Source organism: Plectropomus leopardus, chromosome 1 (assembly GCF_026936395.1).
Source record: "Plectropomus leopardus strain MGB_pleo_1.0 chromosome 1, ASM2693639v1, whole genome shotgun sequence".
Lineage (NCBI taxonomy): Eukaryota > Metazoa > Chordata > Actinopteri > Perciformes > Serranidae > Plectropomus > Plectropomus leopardus.
In genome coordinates this window covers 9,953,226-9,978,581 of record NC_142176.1, presented here as the reverse complement: position 1 = coordinate 9,978,581, position 25,356 = coordinate 9,953,226, and the positions used below count along the sequence as shown (strand labels likewise).

At 38.3% G+C, this 25,356-nt stretch overlaps 1 long non-coding RNA gene across 1 annotated transcript in view; it reads left to right on the top strand.

Moving 5' to 3' along the window:
• LOC148190360 (uncharacterized) overlaps positions 1 to 24,764 on the top strand; it is a 39,604-nt gene extending 14,840 nt beyond the window's left edge. The window contains exons 3-4 of the long non-coding RNA XR_015777417.1: positions 18,834 to 18,986; positions 23,238 to 24,764. This is a non-coding gene — a long non-coding RNA (uncharacterized LOC148190360). The remainder of the gene's footprint in view (positions 1 to 18,833; positions 18,987 to 23,237) is intronic.
• Positions 24,765 to 25,356: the final 592 nt, after the last annotated feature.

Genomic DNA, 25,356 nt, shown 5'->3' with positions numbered 1-25,356 from the left:
AAACCTGGTTGTCAAGACAACACTTTGTGCCATGAAAGTCCTGACAATAGTCATAAAGACAGTGTTTACACCAAGACCCAATCCTAATAATCCTTACAGTCCTAATACACCCTTTCTCCTACTATTTAGCCCTTACCCCTCAGTTTTACGCATTAATTTCCAGGGGTAGAGTGAACTATTTAACCTACATGACGCTCTAAACTGAGTATTTTAAGAGGCACACTTCCTAAGAGGCATTTTTTGCACTGAAATTGCATGACAAGTGAAAATTGTAAAAAAGAGTTGTGATTCAGAATTCAGAGCATATTATTATGAGCACTGAGTGTTTCCCACAGACTTAAAATCTCTCTGTGAGTATAGGAGCGTTGAAGGCAGCAACAACTGCTTGTCGATGCTGTTCAAAGCAGCGGTGAAGGCAGAAGTAAATATCTGACACCAAACAATTAATCCTACACCAACACCGAAATAGCTCGCCTTTGTCATTGAACCTGTAAATATCTGTTAGGTAATATTAGCCATGGTATACTAACAATTACACCTGTAGTCCTGCAGTACCACAGCAGCTGATGAGCTGTGCATAGCTCTACAATGAAACAAGCTTTTACCTTTTTTTAAATACTTAAATTTGTGATAAGGTTTTGCTGAAAAATTGCAAAGTCCTGCAGAATTTAAAGGTATTGGCTGAATTTGCATTAATTGTTGCAAACACAGTCCAGGCTGGCAGGGCAGGAGCACGGATTGCTATTGTTTATTTACCGAGCACCATTTGTTGCCTGGTAATGAAGCAGTGTGCTTTTTTATTTGAATACTTGTTTAATTGACTGAAAGCATGAAACTTCATTTGTGATTGAATCACGAGCATCCTGTCAACTGCAAAAAGGACGCCTGTAGCCCACGCAAGAATCTATTAGCAATGTCTGGCAGCACACGCACACTAACGCCAGCATACTAATGACTTATCTCAGTCATGAAGGGTCGTCCCATTTCAAGTGTTCAGCTACTAGCTATAACTTGGTTCTGAGGAGCAAGGTGGCAATCAAAACAAGTGGTAGGGGTAAAGTTTGAAATGGGGTTAGGCTAAACTAATCCTGTCGCTCCCCTGGAGAAACCTGTGATAACTTCTTCAGGGATTTTACAGAGTAATTACAAATGCTGCCTATTTCTTTTTTCAAATTTTGTGCAAATACAATATTTAAGCGTAAGCTTCCTGTCAGATCAGCAACCAAAATCTACAATTAAAACTTCTCCTTTGTTTGAATACTTGGAGGGAACTCTAAATGTCGCATAGCTTTAGATCTCTGCTTGTCTTAAAATAAACTGGCACTGCACTGACTCAAAGTGGGATTTCACAGTTTTTCATATACTTTGGGAGGCGGTGAGTTTTGCCTCAACCGTCGATTTTCTTTTTGCTGGAGCAGTGAGGTAAAACAAACCCGCATGACTATTGGAAAAAGGAGTGAGGAAGCATTTTTAAAATAGGGAGAGGAAATCGTAGGGGATTTATCATATTTCAGTAATTTATTTATTTACTGAGCTGCCTTTTTTATGGTGTGTGCCTTATTAAAAATATGTGAAATGTGAGTAAAGTCCCTGGTCGGTTTTTCCACTTTATAATAGACTCCAATGTGATTTTCCACTCGAACAAGCTGAACCAGACTCCCATTGCAGAAAGTCGACATTTAAGCTTTACGTTAAAATACGAGCACCCTGTATGAACTCGACCACCTGAATTATGTTTTACTGCCGAAGAAAGAAGCAGCTTCCTCTCATAAGCTGGTTTCAGAATAAAATACTGTCCTTTTACTGAATGAAGCCAGTTTGCTGAGTCATATAAAACCAGTTGAACATATATCACCAGCTTCCTTCCTCAACCTCCATCCCATTTCTGTCCGTGTCTCTCCAGATTTTTATGAGATATGATATCGAGAGCCTACTCACACTTTTCCACTTTGTTTTCACATCTCTCTCGCCAGCAGCCTGCGAGAATTAATTTTACTCTTGTAAGCAAAATACTGTCACTGCAGTAATCCGGTAAGAAAGACTATTTATTTCACTCCTCCCTGGCAGTATTGATCTGTGGAGCTATCTGAGCCCTGTGGTGAGATTGTATTCCACGCAGAGTCCACGCAGGCAGGTAGGCAGGACAACTGCAGCGTAAACCGACATGTCAGCCATCCTGTCATCCAGTAAACCCCGCTCCTCCTGTGTGAGCTCATTTAAAATAGATTTAAACACAATACTTCCTGTCATGGATGTTTTACTGCTGTATGTCATAACTGGGTTTAAGATTTTAAATGCTGAACTCTTGTTTTCTCATCATGGTAGATTGTAAAGGACCACATTACTCCGTTACGTGATCCAGTGTGTTCAAAAGGGCCTGGAAGGTTTCTACTGGTGGAGCAAGACAGTTAACTTATATCACCAAATAGTCGTACTCACAAGTGACTACTAAACCCGGCACAAGTGGTAAAGGCTGAGACATTTAACAGAATTTCATCATGGCATGATTGGAACAACGTACCAGCTGACAAGCATCTACAGCTCTGCTTCCAGAAAGTGTGTCATGCTTTAAGGAAAGTTTTTGTAGTGACCAAACACTGGAATTACTGTGTCTTCTGTGTCTGTCAAATGATGCCATTGGCCTCCCAAAGACTTTTCCGTAGACTTACATTGGGAAATAGACAACCGTAAATCAGTGGGTACATATTTTAGGTGCTCGGCTTACAAAAGTCTGTAGTGCGTTTGCTCTGGTGGCCCAATGAAATTACAGGTAATTTTAAACCCAGGAAATTGAACTTTTTGACTTTAGGTGCCAGTGAGCACCTCTTGTTATACATCCATGATGCAAAAAGCTCAGTGAGGCTGTACTTAGCAGGAATTATACATATACAATATAAACATTTTAAATCATACCAGAAATATTTGGCTGGGGAAAGACAGTTTATGGTGTATAATGTGTGTTTGCTGGCTCCAATTTGGATTGCCACAGCAGAACAGGCAGCACTGTGTTTATCAGACATTATTGCATATCGTGATGCACAAATAAACATGCATGTGCTTTACTACTACTACTATTGCCTATTTATTTTATTTTATTTATTTATTTTTTTTAAATATTTTATTTTATTTTTATAATAACCTAAATATAAAGGAAAAAAACAGTTGCACCATGCAAAAATTTAGATATTTTAGAGCTCCCCCTAAATTTCTCAAATGAGACTTCCTGGGAACTCATGTCTCTTTCAGGCGAGCCCTGTGTTGCTTCTCCATGTTTTCAATCCTGATCTATGCATTGAAAGGCTATCAGACACCAAAACACAGCAAAACGTTTTGTAGTACTCACAGAAATGATGTGATCACAGTTTATTCTTTATATATCACAGTGATTACTATTTTAACTTGTGTTGCAATGCAGTGTTTTACAGGATGAGGTTGCGTTTGCAGTGAAACTTGAACCTGGTTAAAAAAAAAATTGTCTTTACAACTCTTAATTGTTTTGCGGGATCCTCCTCAGTTAGCACCCCTCCTGCGTCAACAGACATGCTCCATTCAAATGAATGAGAGGTTTCATTTTTCCACACAGGTCTTACGTCGGTCTGAACACAGCTTTAGGCACAGCCTAAATGCTGACAATAACAACGTAAACATGCTGATTGTTAGTCGACGCATTGATGATGGCTCTTTAGTTGAAATGCATCTCTTTTATCAGTTTTTACCCATATTAAATAAATTAAAATGTCTGTGAGTGTCGGTGTCAAAATTGTTTTATGATTTGCACCACCTCTATACAGATTTTTGGAGCTGTGCTAAGTGCTGGTTTTCATTAAATTCACCACATTGACCATCATAGCTTAGCAAAACAAAGTGCTACAGTGCTGCAAACACAGTAAAATCCTGGGTTAAGTTTGTTATGTAAAGTTAGTTAACTGATGTTGGATCAAAGTAGCAGCTCTTCAAAGGTTGACCACTCGTCATCTTGGAGACGTCAGAAATGTGATCAGAGTCAAAATGTCCTCGACCAGTGAGACTCGAACTTAAAGTAGAAATATAATCAAAGGCTTAAGTGGCTCCTGCTGAGACTTTATGACTCCTCATTTTGGAAATGAAGACACACAAAGCTGTCAGAGTTGTGTGAAAATGAACTGCGCCAACAGCTTTGTTGCAGTTAAGCACAACAGGAGATAAAATCTCAAAGAGTAAAGCAGCATTTGGTTTGGAGAGAGGCAGATAGCACATCAAAACAACCTTCTGTGACTTATAGATTGCATAGATGATTTTCAAACCTGAGCACATCAAAGTGAGAAAATTCACTTACAGCAGCAGGGTTACATTTAAAATGTTTTTTGAACACAAGAGGAAGGCCTCCTACATGGCCACCAGTCTTGGGAACGCTGATAAATACAGCTTGTAATCAGAGGCTCAGCTGGACGTGTTCGCAGCTCCACAGCCTCGTTTCAGTCGAGAGGGAAACTCCAGGAAAAAAGAAGGACGTTAAGTCATAAAGACAGAAACCTTTGAAACAGCAAGATATGCAGCGTCAGGGGGAAACATGTTTTCCTTGGTGATATCATGGGTGCAGCAAAGCGATGTCTGCACAGTCAACTGATTATATTACAGTTTGCAAAAAGCAATTAAACAACTGAATCATGATCAGGAACAAACTGCTGTAGTAGCTGCTCTGCAGCAGTGATGTGACTCTGCAGGACGCTGTGGGGCTGATGCATTTAATATCATCTGTCATTTTTACGGCATATGTCTTGCATGCAGTATGACACTTAAAATGTTCCTCAGAAGCACACCACAAGGCCAAAATTATGTGGACACCCAAACATTCTCCCCAAATTTCACTGCGAAGCATTTTTATCACAAAACCATGGGTATTAATCTGCTGCTACAGCCTCCACTATTCTAGTGTGAGGCTCTCTGTAAGGTTTTTGTATCGTGGTTGCAGGGATTTGCTCTTATTCAGCCACAAGGGCATTAGTGAGGTCGAGCACTGATGTTCGGTGATAAGGCCTGTCTCGCTGTCGGCGATCCAGTTCATCCCGGAGGTGCTGGATGGGGTTTAGTTCAAAGCGCTGTGCAGGCCGGTTAAGTTCTTTCAGTCCAAACTCTGAAAACCATTTTAAACTTTATGAACTTGGATTTGTGGAGGGTAACATTGTTGTTTTGTTCCCAAACTCTTGAAAATACTTTATTGTCTAGCATCATAGTGTGCCGTAAGATTAAGATGATACAATACCCCACGCTTGGCTCAGTCCAAACACACCCCATGCCCCTACCACTTAGCCCTTACCCCTTTGTTTTGCACCTTTGAGTCTAAGAGTTAGGTAACTTGCTTGCTGGGACAGAGGTGTAAGGCGAGGTGTCAGTGCTACATGGCCCTCCGAACTCAGGCTTTTCAACCAAATGTTAGGAGAGAATCATCAGCAAGATGGCTGCATGAGTTTTAAAAGAAACCCACAAATGGGTTTTTTTGTGTGTGTTAAGATTTGAAAATTAGAAATCATATAATCTCAATTTAATGTTGTTTCAATATATTATGGTCTTTTTTTTTAAGATTATTCACTGGCCAACCAGCACATATGTTCTGTGCCTGCGTTAGAGGAAATAAAATACCAGCAGAAGGCGATAGTTTGTGTATTCAAAAAGGTAAACCAGAAGACTGTCTTGACACTAGCTAGCCAGTTAGCACATTAACAACACAATCCAGTGTTGAAAGAACTAAGCATATTTACCGTCTGCCAGTGAACAACAACACGAACCACCAGAAAACATTTCTCCTAAAGAGCTCAGTAGCTAAAAAAAACCAATCTTAGTTTTATATCCTTCATATCCTGCTAAGTTACTCATTGCCTTTTTTCCATGTTTTTGTGAGAAATCAAGCCAGTATGTTCGGGTTTTTAAAGGGTTAACATTCTGTAAAATATGATCCCAAGATTTGTTTTTGTAAGGTTACGCAAGAAGCAGTGCATAATTTCAACTCTTCTACCTTGATCAGGACTCTGCACGGCAGGAAGGTTTTCCACTTCGTGGAGTGAATTCTGATAACTGTGGAGATGGATCATACCGAGCCTTCCTCTGTGTTTTTTTTAAAATTTTTTATTAATAAATACTGCGAGAGATGAGGTATTTAGGGAGCAATGGTAAAAGAGTTGAACAGCCTCAGGCCAAGAGCGATGGCCAGTGAATAATTGAAAACGTCCTTCCAGCCTGAATCAGGCTGTTTCCTGTGCTGGGATCAATCGCTGGCTGACGTCATGTTTGAGTGACGTGACTCGGCAGGTCTCTTTCAGGGTGCAGATAAAAGTGTGTGCAATGGTTACAGAACATGAAGGATAGGTTCACATTTTTTCAAGTCAGTCTTCAAACAATATTATTCTGCCTGATTGTACATTGAAACAGTTTTTGTCTGCTGCAATAATTCATTACACGCATTCTGGGTCAGAAACTAACAAACCTCTCACCTTCTCTCGCCCACACAGCTTTTATGTTTTACCAAACTAAGTGCCAGTTACCAAAAATGTAAGCATTGCAACCTTTAAACTATTAAAAACTGACTTAAGTTCTGTATGACAGAGTTTTGCTTGCCTTTAGAAGTCCAGGTGGTGACTGGCTGACAGATGTTTTCCCTCTGGGCTTACCGTAGCTCAATGCGCTCACTGCTGAGACCGTTGAGGACAAACCAGCATACTCAAATTGACTCGACTGCTTCTGATACCGGCTCATATACACACTCGCTGCCCTTGACAATTCCTGGCTTCCTTGGCTTGCCAGAATCGTTCATGTAGCAGAGTCAGACTGAAGACTCAGTGCTTGTTAGCTTTTTATAGCCTGTGGATACTATTCCCAACTGTCTGCAGAGTTTGAAGAGACTGGCTGCTGCAGTTTGGTGGATGGTTAGACAATGTTTACTACCCATTAGTGTTAATGATTTTTTTTGTATATTGATTGAAATACTCTTGTTCATTACTTATTTCAACCATTGAAATGGCAAAACTTACAAAGAAGTTGGTGTATTTTTGTTTTTTACTGGAAAACGCCCCAGTAGGCAGTAATACCGTCAAAATACCGTCCATCTCTGTCCAAACAATGCTCATACACTGTTCAAATTTAGTCTGCTTTAAGTTTGAGAGAGACTGAATAAGTGAGAGATGTATGAAATAAGTAACCACCGTAACATTTTCACTGCCCTCGATGCAGCTTTCTAGTGTTTACTAAACTATTTTCTGGTGTATCTGATGTTGAAGTAACACATCAGGAAAATAAAAACAGAAAAGTGTACTTGTCTACACACAACTCTGGTCTACTGGCAATGGGAACGGAGACGATTACTGATGCTAGAAAGTTTTCCCGTGTTTAAAAACCTGCATATGTGCAAATTTTGGGGGAGAAAGGGTATGAGTTAGCTAAATCAAGTGTTTCTCTTTTTAGCTAGTTTTCCTACATTAAAAAATATAAGTGCTAATTTTGGTGGAAAAGGGTAAAAGTCTATCTTCTTATTGTCCCACCATTGCAGCTAAACAAGGAAATACTGTTAAAGGGAACCATAAAAGGGAATACTTTATCAAAAAGACTATAACTTTGGAAGATACCCTCTTGATTTACTCTAATTAACTTGCTCCAATTTACAGTGCTGAGCCCTATATTAGCTTTAACAGAGCTTCAGCATGAACAAAGACTGTAGATTTTGTTCTCCATCTCTTGTACTGAAGTAGCTTTAAGGGGGATCCCCTGATGGCTATATGGACAGCAGGAACAATTACACCGACCATATACTCTTTTAATGTTCATACGAGAGCGCTGTATTAAGACAGACTTGAAAAATATGAACCCATCCCTTGACAATAAAAGCCTCCAGCAGCCAGTGTTCACGAGCAGCTCTCCTATAGTATTAAATGGCCTTGGTAAACACAATGTAAGTGTGAAAATGTCAATGATAATCTCTCTGTATTGGTGCATGCCTGTGCTTGCAGACATGAAAATATGCACCAACGACTGAGTTTGTCATGTCATTCAAATGGGTCATAAATCAGCCCTGACCTGGGTTTAATTGCCCCCCGAGCTGCCGTTTCATTGTTTTAAATGCCTCTCCACCACGGCATGGCAGCACAATAACTTCCTACTGTGGGGTTTTTTAAGACAACCCAGTAACAAATGCCGCTGGTGGTGCTGGAATTGCTTTCTTGAGACAAGCTGAACAACCAAGCATAGCATTATGCTTCTTCACGGAATCGATCCCTCCGAAAGGATGTTGCTTGAATTAGGCCCCTTGCTCAGAGACTGTTTCTAAGCACTCAGATGGTCCAATGTTTATTCATCGGCCTGTTTATCTGGGGGATAGCAATCAATGGATGAAAGAGAAAGGCTCCATTTGAGAAAATACTCTTAATTTTCTTAATTTGGTTATCTCGTCCAGCAAATTTCAAAGGAATCAAAAAAATCCTTTAAACAATTATTTCAACCCCACACCTCATTTACTCCTTATTAGAGCTCAGTAAATATTGGCTACTTTCTTAACATTTACACATTACCAGAATTAAACTGGACCAAGATGATCTCTTTAAGTATTACCATATTGGACTTATTTCTATCTCAGCATCTAATTCAGTGAAATACCGTTTTATATTTTAACAAATCTGTTTTTCCTTTTTCCAGTCCCCAGCTACTTTTTTATATAAACTGTAACTTCAATTATAAATACATTAAAGACAATAAAGTAAAGTGACACAGATAACAAAGTAACAAAGAAAAAAAAACATAACTTATTATCATGATATTCAAAATTTGAAAAATAATAAAAATTTTAAAAAGGGGCTGTTGAGTTTTATGTGTGCATGCAGTTGAGGTTAATTTGTAGATCTATTAGAAAATAAGGACAGCAGGATTCAAAGTGTCATTTTAAAAAAATGCATATAGGTTAAGGTGCTATAATTACATTATTTTATATTTACAATGGATTAGATAACTGCAAATACATGAAAAAGGATCTTGTGTCAAATTACAAAATACTGGTATGAGAAAAAAGGAACTAGAATTTGTGATCTGAAAATACACTAAAAAAATTATATCACATTTTTTGTTACTTTATTGCTGCAAAATTACACTAACTTGCAACATCACTTTTATTTGCGACGTTTCGGTTCTAGATCTTCATCAGGCAAACTGTGTCAAACGAGAAGCCGTCTTAATTAGGGGAGTGGTTGTAGGTAAGCATTCAGTCCCATTACCCACATGCAAAAAAACAAGCAACTAACTAATTATGATTATATATTATAAAAACATTAAATAGTGATTCTGCAAGTTAGACAGCGTGCCGTAGACCTTTTACAGCTTTTTGGTCAGTCCGTCCCTCTCCAACGCACCTGTCTCATCTGATAGATGTGCGAAGTGTTCTCTTGTTTGTTACTTTATTGACATTTGAATTCAGCCATAATCTTTCACTAATCTTAACCAAAGTGTTCTTGTTGTCTTAACTTAATCACACATAGGATTCAGGATGAAAACCAATGGTTTCCAGTGTCAAAGTCTTGCATTTTGTATGTCCACTATCAACCTGAACCACCTCTGTGCAACTTCTGTGTGGTCCAAGAAATTAACGCTTCGGTCCTTAAAAAGAAACATTCTCATCAAACAAAGTCTTACTAGAAAGTCGCTTTGCAAACATCACAGGCAAAGCAAACAAGTAGTATAGAAATGTAATTATAGGAGACAGGGTTGCTCAAAAGCTAATGTAATTGTTCCCTTTATAGCTTCTTTCTGTCATATAATGCCAAATAAAAGCAAATGCAAGTTTAAAATGTAACTTTACTTCAAAGGGCTTCACTGTGACAATCTGAAAAAATGCCTAACATCATCAGAGCCTCGTAATTAATGGTTAAAAAAAGTCGTATATGTTCGATGCTGATGTTCCCATGTAGAGAACTAGCAAGTGCGAGAAGCCAAACATGAACTCAGCTTTGAGGTCAGATATTTCTGTAGGAGTGCTGCAGCAACTTTCTAAAGCCAGACCCCCCGGTGAGTATTTTCTCTCTGCCAGCCTCCAGCAGCTAGCAGAGATGAGCTGTCTGAGAAGAGAGGCCAATGCAGCGCTGCTCGTCTCATCTCCTCCTAATCCAGCATCCCCCGCACCCCGCCTTCCTCCACCACCACCTCCCCACCCCGCTCAGTGACACTTAGCACTGGACAGTCTTTCCAATATATTCCACATCCCATTTCACCTCCGACTAATTGGAAACCTGGAGTCCCTCTGTGTTTTTTTACTGTCTGTCTTACATTTCCTTTGTTCCTCTTCTTCCCTCAGTGTCTGCCGTCTCCCTTTTCTCTGTCATCTCAATATGAGAGACAGGCGGTAAACTAACCTCGCAGTTGTCGGTGTAGCAGAGAAATGAGAGCGTGAACCTTGTGAAACCAAGCGCGCCCTTTTATATTGGTTCATCTGCATGCAAGAGTGCGGCCGAGACACTGGAGGCTTCACTGGAACAGATGACCTCGGGTTTATGTTTCATACATCATTATCACAAAGCCACTCTGCCTTTTTAAATGCGCACGTACACACACACACACACAAGCACACTTTATCTCAATCTTCATTTCTCTTTTTCCCCTCGTCTTTTTCACACACACACACACACACAAACACACACACACACACACACACAGAGTGGAGGAAGGACAATGTGCCATAAGGGTTTTAGTCCGGGGACTGGTGGTAGTGCACTTAGACTAACAGCAATTACCTGATGTGCAGTAGAGACCATGTGGAGAGTCCTGGGGAAATCCATCAAAATGCAGTAAACCCAGTGGGTCTGTAATGAACTGGTGCTCTCCAGGCTCCTGTGCTGCACATCAGTGTCTGGAACCACGTATTAGTCATGACAAATGAAGGCCTATGCCTCGCTCGTGTGTATATTTAAGAATAGGTAGTGCCGAAAGTCCATTTAGGTCTGGTAGATGTTTCTCTTTTTGCAGAGTTTAGAGTTGGTTCGTTGCTTCATAGACTTTATGTTTAAGACCCACCTGTGCTGTGTAAATATCTCTGTAATGATGGTTTTTGCTCACAACAACAAAAAAGTTGATGTTCTTTAAATGCCTTCAGTGAACATGTTGAAACTTTGTTTTTTTATATCATAATTTTCAATTTTATGTTATTGGCACAAAAACCACTAGATTAGAGTGAGGAAAAGAATATATTTTGACTTTTTGACAGCTGGAAATGTTCCAATGTGCCATCAAAAATAGCAGTTTTTGTCACCACAAACACTGCCAGTAGTATACCAACGTACAATTAAAAAATCAACAGTTTTGCTGTACAGAAACATGGCTGATAATGTACCTGTGTGTTTGTAAATACCCAGTTCAGCTGATGCAAACACTAAACACTAAAAATGACAGCTGGCAAAAACATAGCTGGAGATGTCCTGACGTGTCGTTAAAAAATACCCGGTTTTGTCACCACAAACACTGATGATAGCCTCCCAATATGCGATTAAATAAGGTCCAGTTTTGTTGCCACAAACACCGCTGGAAATAACCCAATGTTTTATTAAAAAATAACTGATTTTGCCCCCCAAAACATGGCTGGAAATATCCTGACACATCCTTATGTGTTGTTAAAAAAATACACAATTTTGTTGTCACAAAAACTGGAAATGTCCCAACAAGTCGTCAAAAATACCCTATTTTGTTTGTTAGTTTCAAACAGTGGTCTGCTGCTGTCTGCTGTTTATGAGCTGTTATGTATATCTTACGACGCACCGCTAAAAAAACTTGGTTTTGCCGCCACAAACACAGCTGGAAATGACCCAATATGTCATTAAAAAATAATCTCAGACCTTCAATTTAATGTCATTTGTAATTTTTGTGGGTTAAACTGCCAAAAAAAGGTTTTTTTTAAGAACATGATTTCAATATGACTGAGCTCCAGCTACACGTCTCAGTTGTGTTTGTCCACATGTTAGTATATTGTGCCTTGTGTTGCAGGTCACCTCTAAATCACAGTCACTATTTTGACAGTCTGTATTGGTCCGGCAGGAAGTTTTGCGGATTAATTTTCTCCTCATGACATCCCATTTTAGGATTACCTGGGGAGGTATTGTGCTGCCATGGACAAGTAACCTCCTTTACTAATCTGTCACCAGCCTTTAATGGATTTCTATTTGGGATATAATTATCTGTTTAAGCTGCCAGTCAAAATCTTGTCAGACATCGGGATGCCCTTAAGCAGAGAAAACTCAATATTCTCTTGGCAAAACACTGAAGAATCACAAATGAAATTGAGCTCGTAGGAAACTCATTGATGTGATATACCAGATGCTGCTGACAGAAAAACTTACATGAAAGAAAAACAAACAACACTGCAACATATTTTCATGTAATTGGAACCAGATGTCGAAACAATGCATGTGCAAAACAATACATGCCGTCTTTTAAACGCAAAAAAAAAACATAATTAAGACGAAAAACAAAGCCTGTCATGAGATGGTGCTTACCTTCAAACCACATCTACGTAATGGAAACTAAAAAGAGTCACTGTTGTTTTGGATATGAGCTAATGATGATTCATCTGAGTAGAAAGGACTTTTTGTAAACACAGAAAGGAAGAAGACTCAATTAAAATATAAAATAGCCGTTAAAATATTAATAAACCTCTATCTTCATATTATCTTCACTGTGTTTCTAATGACCCAAAATCATTAAAATATTATAATGTCGGTTTTACGTAACCTTTTTTAAAAAAATTTATACATATTATTTAATATGATTTCTTTTAGTATTTATATTTATTACTCATTTATTATGGCTGAGCGTGCACCCAGATTAAGCTGAGATGAAGGCAATGTATCTTTAAACAGAGATGTTTTCAAAGCATCCCACTCTAACACCACCCTAAAAAAAAACTACAGCTCCCATAATGCTTTGGTGTCTTTAGGAAGGAAATACAAAGTTGGGCTCCATGAGCCCAATCTGTGCCCTTGTTTTTTTTTTATTCTTATTTTCTTTACATTTTTTAAAATTGGCATTGAAATTATGCCAAATAAGCTACTGGCAGCTCATGTTTACACATGGATGTTGTTACTCAGTTTTATAGTGAAGAAAAGTTAAAAAGGTATAGATTTCGAGGTAAGCTGTGAGGGGTGTCTTTTTTAACTATATCCAAGCGGATGCATTTATTAACGATTGACATGGGAAATAACAATAATCTGGGAAATTGTAAATTACTTTGAACCTAAAAATATCTGTATTATGTCTTTGTGCTCTGTTATGACACAGAGAAGAGGCACAATTTTGTCAGAAATTTAAATATCCTGGCCTCACTTCTCTCTCTCGAAGTTTGTAATCTGTTCTAACATAGAACCACAAATACACATGGACTCTATCATTTTCTAATCACTGCGTCTTTGCTCGTTCTGTGTCACAGATCGGCTGAATTGGTTTCTTCTGGGTGAAAGCTGAGAGAAGTTCTGTAGGTGCAGAAAGTTAATGTATATTTGCCAGTTTTGAATTTGATTTAGTCATATTCTGCAGGTTTGTAACTGTCTCTTGGCAACAGTCTTTTTGTTTGTTGCTTATTGCTCTCTGAATACGGCTTTGCCATATGTTTGAGGTTAAGACTGTTAAAAGACTAAAGTTTGACACCCTCTCAAATTTAAATGCATATCTAAGAATGCGCAAAGATCTTGCAGAGTCACTATTTGCAAAAATACAACCAGTTTACTTTTAAGGTTGTTTCCCATCATGCTCCTGTTAGAAAATGCTACTATAAATTCCCTTTAAGAAATACAATATATTCCTTATATGTCTGCAGAAATGCATAACTCTGGAAACACAAGATAAAAGGCATCAAATGTTGATGGTGCTCCTTTCAATTTGGCATCAATAAAATCCACAAGGAAAATGTATTTGCATACCAATTTACATTTTGGATTCTGTCATCTCAACTCGATACAAGCGTCTGCTGGTTAGCTGCACTGTTATAGTGGGAAGACACTATGCCAGTGAAGGAAACCTTTGTAGAAATTAAGATTTCTCACTTAAGTAAGTGGATCAGAGACATGCAGAATTGAACATGGACTCTTGTTCATTCAGCAACTCCACCAGTTTCTCCTTTTCCTTGTTCATGTTCCTGTGCCTCCTTGGCCGGCATTTGTATTAGTGTGTATTAGTGTGTCAGCATACTAACATTTGACAATATTTCAGCACTTTGCTCTTAGTACAGCAGTGGTTTATGGATAAACCAAAGTACTGGACAAATTTAAAATGTTAAACTGATGACGGCGTTAGAGGAGAAGTCAGAGGATCACCAAAATCCATATGATTCATTTCCAAAATGCGCTATATTGACAAATGCTGATGTGGCCAGTTTGCATAAAAAGTTCACAAAAGCACGAACATCCAGATGGTAAAAAAAACTAGGTGCTGGACGAGAGATAGTACAAGAGAAGAAAAAACAAAGTCTGCACACAAGATTATGCTCCCATAAATATTTAATACAATTACCTGTTTAATTACCTCAGTGGTAATTGTATTAAATATTTATGGGAGCATAATCTAGTGTAAGGACTTTGTTTTTTTTCTCATTTTTTTCAGCTAATTTCCATAAAATCAAACCATTTAAACTTGTAGACTGGCCCAGGCTCTCAAAACTGCTAATCGACCCAACCCCGGCCGTAATGCTGCTGGAGGAAAAGTCAGTCACCCAAATCCATATGATTCATCCACTGGGGACCATGAATGTCTACGCTGCATTTCATGGCAGTCCATCCAGTGGCGGTAGAGATATTTCAGTCTCGATCAACGTGGCGTACTCATTGACAAAGCAACATTATTATCTGCAGAGCCATTGTTGCCTGACTAAAAATATGTGGCCTCCATTTACTCAAAAACCTTTTGCCAGTTGAATAATGTTCCAATTACATGTGAATCTGACAGAAATTTAGATAATAAACTAAATCCTGCATTTCTGTGATGAGCAAAGAAAATTAATAAGCCTTCATGAAAGTCAAGCACATCAAACATAAAGAGGAGCCAAATGTAACAGCGTTTCTTTAATTTCATCATTTCTCCCTCCGAGTGATTTTAATTCACACTCTGAAACTAGCATTCGATTTCAGAAGCATAATTTAAATTTCACCCAGACATAATGATCAGCAGCATGAAGGTCGGATCGCTGCTGGCCGAAGCGAGGCACGAAGCGTGATAATTCATTGTTAAATGGACACATGGCCAAAACCACATGTGTCCAGGATTCTCGGGTACCTGCGGGGTATTAGTGGCGAGCGGGAGGGACGGGCTGTGGGGTGCTGGATAGAGAGGTGATGACACTTGGCTGCAGTAAGCAGGGATTCAGCGGCTGCTGCTGCTCACACACACACACACATAAATATACATACACACACGCTTGAGCCAGGCTTTTAGGGGCCTGATGGGCCGCGGGAGGGGGAAGGCAGATGGGGGAGGACATGACCGGTGTCTGCAGGGACAGCTGCAGACGTCTTCCCTCCTCACCGCCTCACACCTGTTACACATCATGTACGCTACAACACACACAGCTTCGTGGGTGAACCCCAGCACGCCGCCACACGCTCCGAGAATTAACAAACACAACACACACACAAATAAAATAATTATTATTTAATGGGGTTGACATCCAATGATTCTTCATTATCTCATTTGTTACTCTTGAAGTCAAAATGCATTGTTGCAACTTTAAATACATTTCTTGCATGACATTTATTTGCCATTGAGTGTGAATGATGAATACTGGAACATTATCAGGACATTAATTAAAAGCAGAGAATTACTATGACTGCCCTGAAATTCAATTCACTGACTGAGCTACAGTATTCATCCAGAAAGCCTTATCTTTGTGTGAATTCACCACTGACTTTTTCCATTTTTTATTTATTTTAGCTCTGTCCAATATTCCGTATCTGCCAGAGTCTTCAAATTAATTCATGAAAGAGAAATGGAAATGGCAGGCGTGTTTGGTCTTGTTAAAGATCCCCCACATTGTTGTTGGTATAGTGTGCAACAAAGAAGTCTCAGTGGATTATTCTCTTAACGTACAACTGAAGTTTAAATTGCGTGTTTATTTTTCTGCTTCAGCATGCACAACTATGTATCTGCTCTGTGAAACATTTAAGAAAAACAAAACAGAAAGAGAGAAATTTACATTATCTTTGCATTAATTCAGTGAAATATCTTTAGTTCTTCGTCCACACAGATTCAAGTCATTCATGAAGCGTGAGCAGAGTGAATTTGTGTGTAAAGTGTGTGTAAATCTTTGCTTATGTACTAATCTACACTGGCCTCTGAGTGCTTGTACTTGTGTAAATAAGGATTGCACGTAAATATTGTTTGTCATTATTAGAAATTACAATTTTAAGTCATAATGTGCTTAGTTACTTTCGGTTTTGGGCCCAAGCCCATTTAAAAACCTGAATTTTAGTATTTAGTTTAGTATTTAGTAATTAGTTTTAAAATAGGCCAGTGTTATATTACATTGTATATATCATAAAATTACGATTTTTTTTAAATGTAAAAACATGTTTTACATGCTAAGGGCTGGCATGTTACCTCATACCCCTTCTTCTTCTCTTACTTCTGTTATCATCTTGTCATTCATATTTGGTGCATAAAAACAAACATAGTAAGAAATGTAATCCAAGAGTCAAATTTTACCTGACAATAAATGAATGAATGAATGAATAAAAGAAGGTAAGAGAACTTGTTTTCATGCAACCAATAAAATTGCTTGTTTTATATCAGGACTCTTGAATGTTTTTCGGCCCAAGGGCCCCTTAGCTGAAAGAAAGACAGAGCTGGGACCCCTTACTACAAATAGGCCTAAAGTATAAGATTGAGTTGCATATCAAACCAGGCAGATGGAGGTTGTCGAGCAAAAGGCAATATCAGCCTCAGGCTGCAGTCTTAACCTGTATTAGCTTTTTGGGTGAGGGAGGAAACTCCACTTTCCGAAAGATAAGTTCTTGCAAAAGGCAGAATATTTTGGATTCATATTAATGTGTATTTTTAGACATACTTTATTTTTTGAAAAGAAAAACCAAACCAACTCAATCAACAAATTGGTGCCTCCCCCTGCAGTAACTCTGAGGACCCTCTAGGAGTCCCGGCCCTCTGTTAAAGACCCAGGTTTTAAACCATATTTGCACTAAGCTCTCTGGCAGATTTTGTTACCATTGGACGGAGCCGTTCTAGCTGTTCCACATTGTTTCCACTCTTTATGCAATGCTAAGCTCAGTGAATGCTGGCTCCAGCTACTACGGACTTTACATCAAACGATTTTTTCAGTGATTTCACTGTAACAAATTTCAGTTTTAGTTTTTTCTCTGTTGGTGCGTGATCCTGTGATGTCATTCGTTGGTTTAAGCTGCCTTTTTTCTCATCTCGATGTTCCAACGATAACAAAAATGTTTAATATTATTGTAAGTTTTAGTCTTGGCTCATGCAAATACTGAAAATCAATGACATGAATATTGTCTACAACCCACAGCTGCACTTTCTTCAGTGCCAACAAGAAGCAGCAAACTGTGTAGACAGCAAACATGGAGGAAACTCTGGGGAGGCACAAAAACATGAAAAGGAAAAGGCGGACAAACTGGTGGATTTGTGCAGTAAACAAAAGTCTGTGTTTAATTTGCTGTGAATCTGATCCATCAACCAGCACTTGTTTTAGTGAGAAATCTTAACTTTTGTAACATTTCACCTCACATTAAGACGGTCTCCTCCCACTAAAACAGCGCAGCTGACCAATGGAGGCTGCTTGGGAGTTGAGGCGGGAAAAAAATCCAAAATGTAAAGTTCATACACAAACACAGTTTATTTTTATAGATTATGTTGATGCTGAATTGACAAGAAAAGTTTTGGCATATGTCACATTTTTTTCTTGTGTCTCTAAAGGTTGTGTATTTTTTCGGGCATGTAAGGAATTATCAATATGTTGTATGTTTGTATTAGTTTGGTGTAATATTTTCTACAAGGAACAGGATGGGAAATAATCTCTAAAGAAATCTAGTGCAGTCTTGCAAGTAGTGACCCTGAAAGATCCCCAGTCTTTGCAAAATCTATATGACTAAAAACTCACATTGTATTTACAAGTGAGAGTGTTTGCTTTTAATTGCTTTTAAAGTATTTTCCGAGCCATCTGGTGTATGGTAGGCATACATAGTTATTGTACAAATAAGAGAGCGGTATAGATATTTTAACGTAACTCTTGAAAAGAAAGCACAACATATTTCCTAAAGCACCCAACTATTCCTTTAAAAAGCTGTATGTATGTTTTTACTTTTCTCAACTTACTTTGTTTTGTACATTTATTTATCCTGTTCCTCAAAGCAACCAGTCCCTCGACATTTGACTTGAAACTTTAACATAAAAAGGATGAATTTCTCTGTCAGCAGGGGTCATGGTGTTCCTTGATCTCAAATGTTGTCGGATGTAATCACAGTTTGTTCTGTATCGATGGAGAAGAAGCAGTTTTGAAAAGCTGACTTTTATTAAGGTCTACGTGACTGGTGAACGAGAGGTCAGGTGACAGAGAAAACAGAGGTCAAGTGAGAAAATGACTCATGGCTTCCTTCAAAGTCTTTTGTTCCATTTTGTGAAGTTTTTACCTTCATTTAAGTTTAAGAAGCCTGAAAAGATTATTAAAAAAGGTGCAGTGTATCAACAAACAGAGGAAAAAAACGGCATAAAAATGATACAAAGAGCAAAAATCGATAACCTGGCTGACTTTGTAAAGCTCATGTCTCTTTGCCGCTGTTTTCACTTCAACAGATGTAAGACACTAACAAAGGATTTCTTTTCCACAGTTCATGAGTCGCAGCTCCAGGCCCAGCAGATGACTGTGCCGAGGCCCGGTTTGCTGTAAAGATGTCAGTAGAACCGCGTTTCCATTACCATACACAATACTGCAGAGGAAGTCCGATTTTTCCTCCACTGTCCAGGGCAAAGTCAGAGCACAGGTAAGTCCAAAGGAGCCTGTAGAGAGTTGTAAATTATACAGAAGTTGGAGAAGTTATTTTCATAAAACATAACGCCGATGGCAACTCATTTTGAATTTGGTCCTAGGTGCCTGAAATATTTACAGCCCAAGTGAAGAGAAGTGGATGTATTTTTTTTTTAAACATTAAGGAAAGAGTTTCTGTGTTTATGCATAAGAGAAAAGGGTGTTATTTTCAGAATGTAAAAGAATGAGGAGCACATACAGAAGACGTAGAGGACTTTTTGCTACAGTAATGTGGAAATAAAATTAATGATGGCTGAATTCCATTTAGCTGCCTCGGGATCAGGGTCCTGGAGCCAGATGCATAAACAATTTGCACGCACAAATACCGTGCATACGCCCTTTTCCCACACATAAATTAGTATTTATAAAGAAGGAATGTGCGCGCCTCAAGCATTCTTCAGAGCAGGCGCGTGTACAGTTTTAGCTGAGTTAACTGCAGGTGAAAAGGTAAGAAGATTAAATGTAAGCTAAGAGACTACATTGTTTTAGGATGTTTGCCAATTTCACCGATAATTATTATTTTTGCTGCACAGCATTATGTAAAATGTCAATCAATGGATGGATTTATAAAGTTAATTTAAATTATGAGTGATTAGTATCAGCATTATTTTTATTTACATTTATCTCTCTGCTAGTGATCATTTAATTTTATCCTTTATGAACGCTGTGAATGAATCATTGATCTTTCTGATATTTGATATTCAGAATGATTGTGATTTTACCACAATGATGGTTTGTAGAATTGTAATGAATTAGTGGTACGGATGCTACAAATACCCACAGCTGCGTGTAATGACAGCTGATCTGGCACCTTTGGAGAACCTCGCCGATGCAAAACAGTCAGCAAAATTGCACTTTCTTTACCATATTTCTAACTGACAGGTGTAGTTAATGTTGGAGGGCTAAAAGTATCACTATGCAAACTGATCGAGATTTATAAAACACAATCGGACGCAGGCACAGCTTTATAAATCTGACAAATTCAGTGGGTATGCATATTTCTGGCTTTATGCGTAGACACAGTTTTAGTCATGAGTCTACACAGTTTTATCTGGTCCCTGATGTTGTGCGTGCTGGCTCACAGTCATGACTCATTGGGACACTTGAGTCAATTTTGTGCTCTTAGTAATACCTTTGCATTTTCCTGTGACACGTCAAAATGTCTGCTGTTTAAAAGGCTGGTTGATCTGAGGACTTTGAAAAGATGTCTGTAACTCAGTTACTGAAAAAAGGTGTAAATTTATTCATTTTTATTTGAGTGTTTAATAATGGCTCTGTCTTTTATGTTTTGCTTAATTTCGAAAAAAAAATGATGAAAAACACCAAAACTGACAACAAATTAATCTGTCTAACAAATATAAATACTTTCAGCCAATCTAACATGCAGAACATCATCCTTGACCAGTAAATTGTCATTAGAGCACCAAATTTGTATTAATTCACATCAGAAAATATTGCCTGCCAAAAAACAGAGTTTACCCCATTTTTTTGGCTCACAAAACATGTTTTTTGCCAAAACTCAAGAATTTTTACAAAACTTTGCACAAATGTCTAAGAGGATCTAAAGATGAAGTGATGACATTTTATATCCAAGAAGTCACAGGTCAACTTCAGTGTGACATTATAATATTTTGCATAAAACAATTGTGCATTGGTTACTTATTTTGGGTTCCCTCCTTGAAACTGTGCTCAGCTGGGGGGGGTGTGTGTGTGAAGCAGCAGTGTTTTCACAGACATGGATGTAAACTGAGAAACTTTGCTGGAGCATGAAGGCATACAATTGCAGGATGGTAATATTATTTGCTAAAAACGACAATTTCCAGATATTTCAGATTACTATTTAGCCCTTTTTAAATTCAAAAGCATATGTTCGCAAGCATTTTGTAAAGATTAACATCTTCTCTAGGATCGAAATGGGTTTTGGGCTGAGAGCCACACAGGAGCTGGGGATGTGGGATCATATTGAATATGTTCCCACGGCCCCAGCTTTGTGTAGCTCCCAATATTACTGACAGACGGACTGACAAATGTTGATTTTGGGCTTTTCACAGGATTTGTTGACAATAACAAAAATGTGACTTATCCTTTAAATAATGAAGCTAAAGAAGCAATGTGCTTTTTATGTGGTAATCATTTATTGTTATTATAACATTATTATGTTGCAGTCACCTATCGCAGTAATAATACAGTTTTTTTTTTGTCTTTGGACCATTAACTGTATTAATCTTGACATTTATGACTTTAAGATTCTTATGTTTTAATCATAATGGTGTCTGTAATAAACAACAGGGCTGTTCAAGCGTATATCAAGTAGGCTCCAACTCAAGAGGATATTTTTATTTTTGCCTCCTTAAGGCTGTGTGGTTTTTAAAGCTGCAGGATGAAGCTTAAATGGCTAAATGTGTGAAAATCCGAAATGTCACCCTTTTCTGTGTTTTGAGTGTTGTGTATCTTCTGGCTACCAGACATCAAAACAGGGAAATCTGCACTGATGGACATTTTCGCACCTTTCCCCCCACTTGCTGTTCATTTTGTGATAGTGTGAGCAAAAACAACAAAAACACTACATTTGACCATTCAAGATAACTGTAAAGTAGCCGCTGAGGACCACAGACACAATATTAGTTCTTTAATATTAAAGGAATATTTCAGACCTGCTGTACATTCTGGGTTATGCTGATATTGTGTAACAGGAGTAAACCAAAAAAGATAAATGTAAAGATAATAAAATAATTACTATTTTCTTGAGAAAACAAAGGATAAATATAAATAAACTCATAGCCTTTCCAGCCTTTTGCCTCTCTGTATGTGTGAACAATATTATCATGTAATTCAAATTTGGGAAAATACATAGTTATCAGAGCAATTAATCCAAAATAGAAACAGAAATAAAGATAAATTTAAAGGTCCAGTGTATAAGATTTTTGATGGGGTTTTATGGAATCTAGCAGTGAGGATTTCAGACTGCAACCAGCTGAAACTTCTCCTGGTTAGAATTTCTTCAGCGTTCATTGTTTGTACAGGGAGCAAAATTGTCCACAGAGGTCTCCTACTCTCCAAAACAAAGTGACCTGGTGATTTTACTGAACAAAATAGTTTCACGTTACAAATGAGTGTTTTTTACACTGTTTGGCACATCAGACACTGGCCGCTAGCCTAGAACCTGTTAATGTGTGCTCACTTTTTTCTCTGATAACTTAACATCCAGACATTCAAGAGGTTTTTATTGGGAGCTGAATTATCAGGAGAGGTCATTTCCTCTGCAAAACAAACAGACTAGCGATGAAAACCGATAAAAATACTCAGTAAAGCAGTTTCACCTCACAAATCAGTGTTTTTCCAGTGCTGTTTGGCATGTTGGAATCGGGCCGCTTGTCCAGGCACTGTGAATGTTTGCACACCTTCTTCTCTGATAACTTAACATCCAGACGTTCAGTAGGTCTGTACCAATAGCCGAATTATCTGCAGAGGACTCTAACTCTCTAAAACAAATGAACTTTGTGATTGAAACCAGTGAAAACACTCAATAAAGCTTTATTTAAAAAAAAAAATAAATAAATTCTGAAGCTCCTTGCAGAGCAGCTGTGAACGGGGCGACTGTAGAAATATGAAGGTGCAAGATGACAATCTCTGTAGACAAGGACCTGCCCCCTTTGCAGGTTTAAATGGCTCATTCATTTTCAGGTGATTTTACACAGAAGAAAACTGTAAAAACACTTATTATATCATAGTTAATTTCAGCTGAAATATCCCCCAGAATCCTACACACTGAACCTGTAGTTTTGCTTAACCCTCGTGTTGTCCTTGGGGTTAATCTGACCTCAAATGAAATCTTTTGCTATCAAAATATATTTTTTATACTTATGCAAACAAGGTCTATTGGCCTTAAATTCCAAAACAAAGGGAAAATGTGTGGTAATGGGTTGCACTGAAGTAAGACTAAAGGTATAACACAGAATTGATCGACAATTTATACAACATGCTTTAAATAACAATCAAAACAGGGCTGGGTCAGAATGACCCCAGAGGACAAAAGGTATATGGCAATCGGGAGGATATTACAAGGAGCTTTGCTGTAAAGATGAGACATGCGTTAGTTAGGTAATAGTTATAGAATTAAAGATCATAGATAGTTGTATCTATTATGTCTCTATATATGAATGTGTCTTGGTATCTCTCCTAAATGATACCCTTTCTTTTGCCACAGTGTCAGACTGATTCCCTGGCGGACTCCAGGTGGCTCAAAGTCCTCCAGTTAACGTTGCCAGCTGCCCTGGGGCGAGTTTAACCTGCGAGGAGAGATGCACCTGTACAACATTAAGCCGGGATTGCGGCGCTCAAGCTCCCTAAATCTCTGTCCACTCAACAGGTATTAAACCCCAAGCAGCGAAGCACCACACAGGGGGCTGCAAACATCTCCTCTCCCCTGCTGATGAGTCTTTGCTTCTGCCAATGTTGTCAGTAGTCATGCAAAGAAAACCAGTGGTGCGGTTAGTCAGCTTGCAAATTATAGCCAGGGCAGTCGGTATCAGTGTTAAGAGAACGAGTTATCAACTCTGCACATCTCTCAACGTCTCAGTTTCTTTGGCATAAATCAGCCGAACATGTTTTCAAATCTCCTTCCTGCTCACTTGTAAACATCACTTTGTTTGTATGAACGGAGCAGCATATTTAGGTGAAGCAGGCATGGCGTGATTGTGAATGACCAAGCTAAATCTATCCACCAGAGTATAATTTATACCCTGAGCACCAAATGGTTTTGATTATGAAACAATCTGTTACTCATGTTGCATGGTTCACAGCAAAAACCCTGCAAACATCCTGCCATATATATCAAACAACCCTCCGAATCTGCACGGCCGGTCACAGATGTCCAAATCGCTCCTTCGTCCTGTTTATCTGGAAATGTATCTGTGTTTTACTCTGGTGGCTAAATTATGGCCACATATGTTTATATGCACAAGCTGTGACTGGTTATTTTGGTAAGTGTTTTGTCCCTGAGGCAGTTTTAGGAATAAGGTGATGTTGTGCTGCAACATTTATCTAGGGACTTTATTTTAAAGCTCGTTCTTGAATCAAAAGACTTAAAATTGCACCGAATAGGGTAGTAACACATACTGTATTTGGGTGATTCATCAACAGATGTGTTTTTGTGTCACTGTCAGAAATAAGAATAACAGAATCACATTTCTTACTTTTCTTATTTTTGTCACACTTACTTGACACGATAAGGGATATACAAAATATAAATGGTAGATGAGTTTTAATCCATAAAAAGTGACCTTTATGTGTGGTTTCTGCTGTATTTCCTTTGCCACTGAGTCAGATTTTGAACATCCAACCTGGCTTAATTTAGAACTGAATATTTATCTAATATTACCCTCAAATATAAATGACACAAATACCTATTTTAATGAAATGTATACATATATAAATGTAGATATATTAGTGATTTATGTACTTTTCATGTCAGTGTTCATGTCATTTCAACCACGCAGTACAAAATGTAAATTCAGGGATTTTTTTTTTTTTTTTTCCCAAGTTTATGCAGCATGATAACAAAAGCTGCTTCATTACGCTCTAACTCTTGGGATGGTCACTAGGCAGGCCCAGATGTCCTGAGGGTCCGAGAAGCTTGAAAAATGTCATTTCTACAACAGTTTCCATCTTTTTTTTAAATTCTGATGGGAAATTCATATGGTTATGTAAATGACAATGCCAGTTTTAACATTACTAAAAATATCATCTTAATACAGTTCTCTAAAAATGTGTAGAGTCTCTTCATGTTTCCAGGCCAATTTGGACCATAGTTGAAGAATGACCCATTTATCCTCTTTATTCTTTGTGTCATTGCTGTTTTTGCCATGCGCCTTTCATCAGTATAGAAACAGTGTTTAGTCATCAGGATGTTGGTCAGGAGAAAATGATTGATGGTGTGTTTTGGTCATGATGAAAGGAGGTCAAAACCACAAGGGTCACATTCTTTTCTCTTTGTCTGCAGCTCTTTATCTCTGATCACCTTTCCTCCCACACACACACGCACACGCACACACGCACGCACGCACACACGCAGACACTTAAAGGTTTCTTTACTTGGTACTCTCACGGCCTTGACAGTCGTTCATGCATCAACACGGAAAAAAATGGAAGTTTAGATGATGTCATCTATTGACAGTAAATACAGTATGTAGATGGTGCAAAAGTACCCAAAATAATGATGGGTTGTGATGTTTTTTAGAATACAAAAGAAGATGGCATGACTTGTTAGATGACGACTTAAAAGATAAAAGAAAGAAAAAGATGAAACAGAGATTCATCTGAGATCA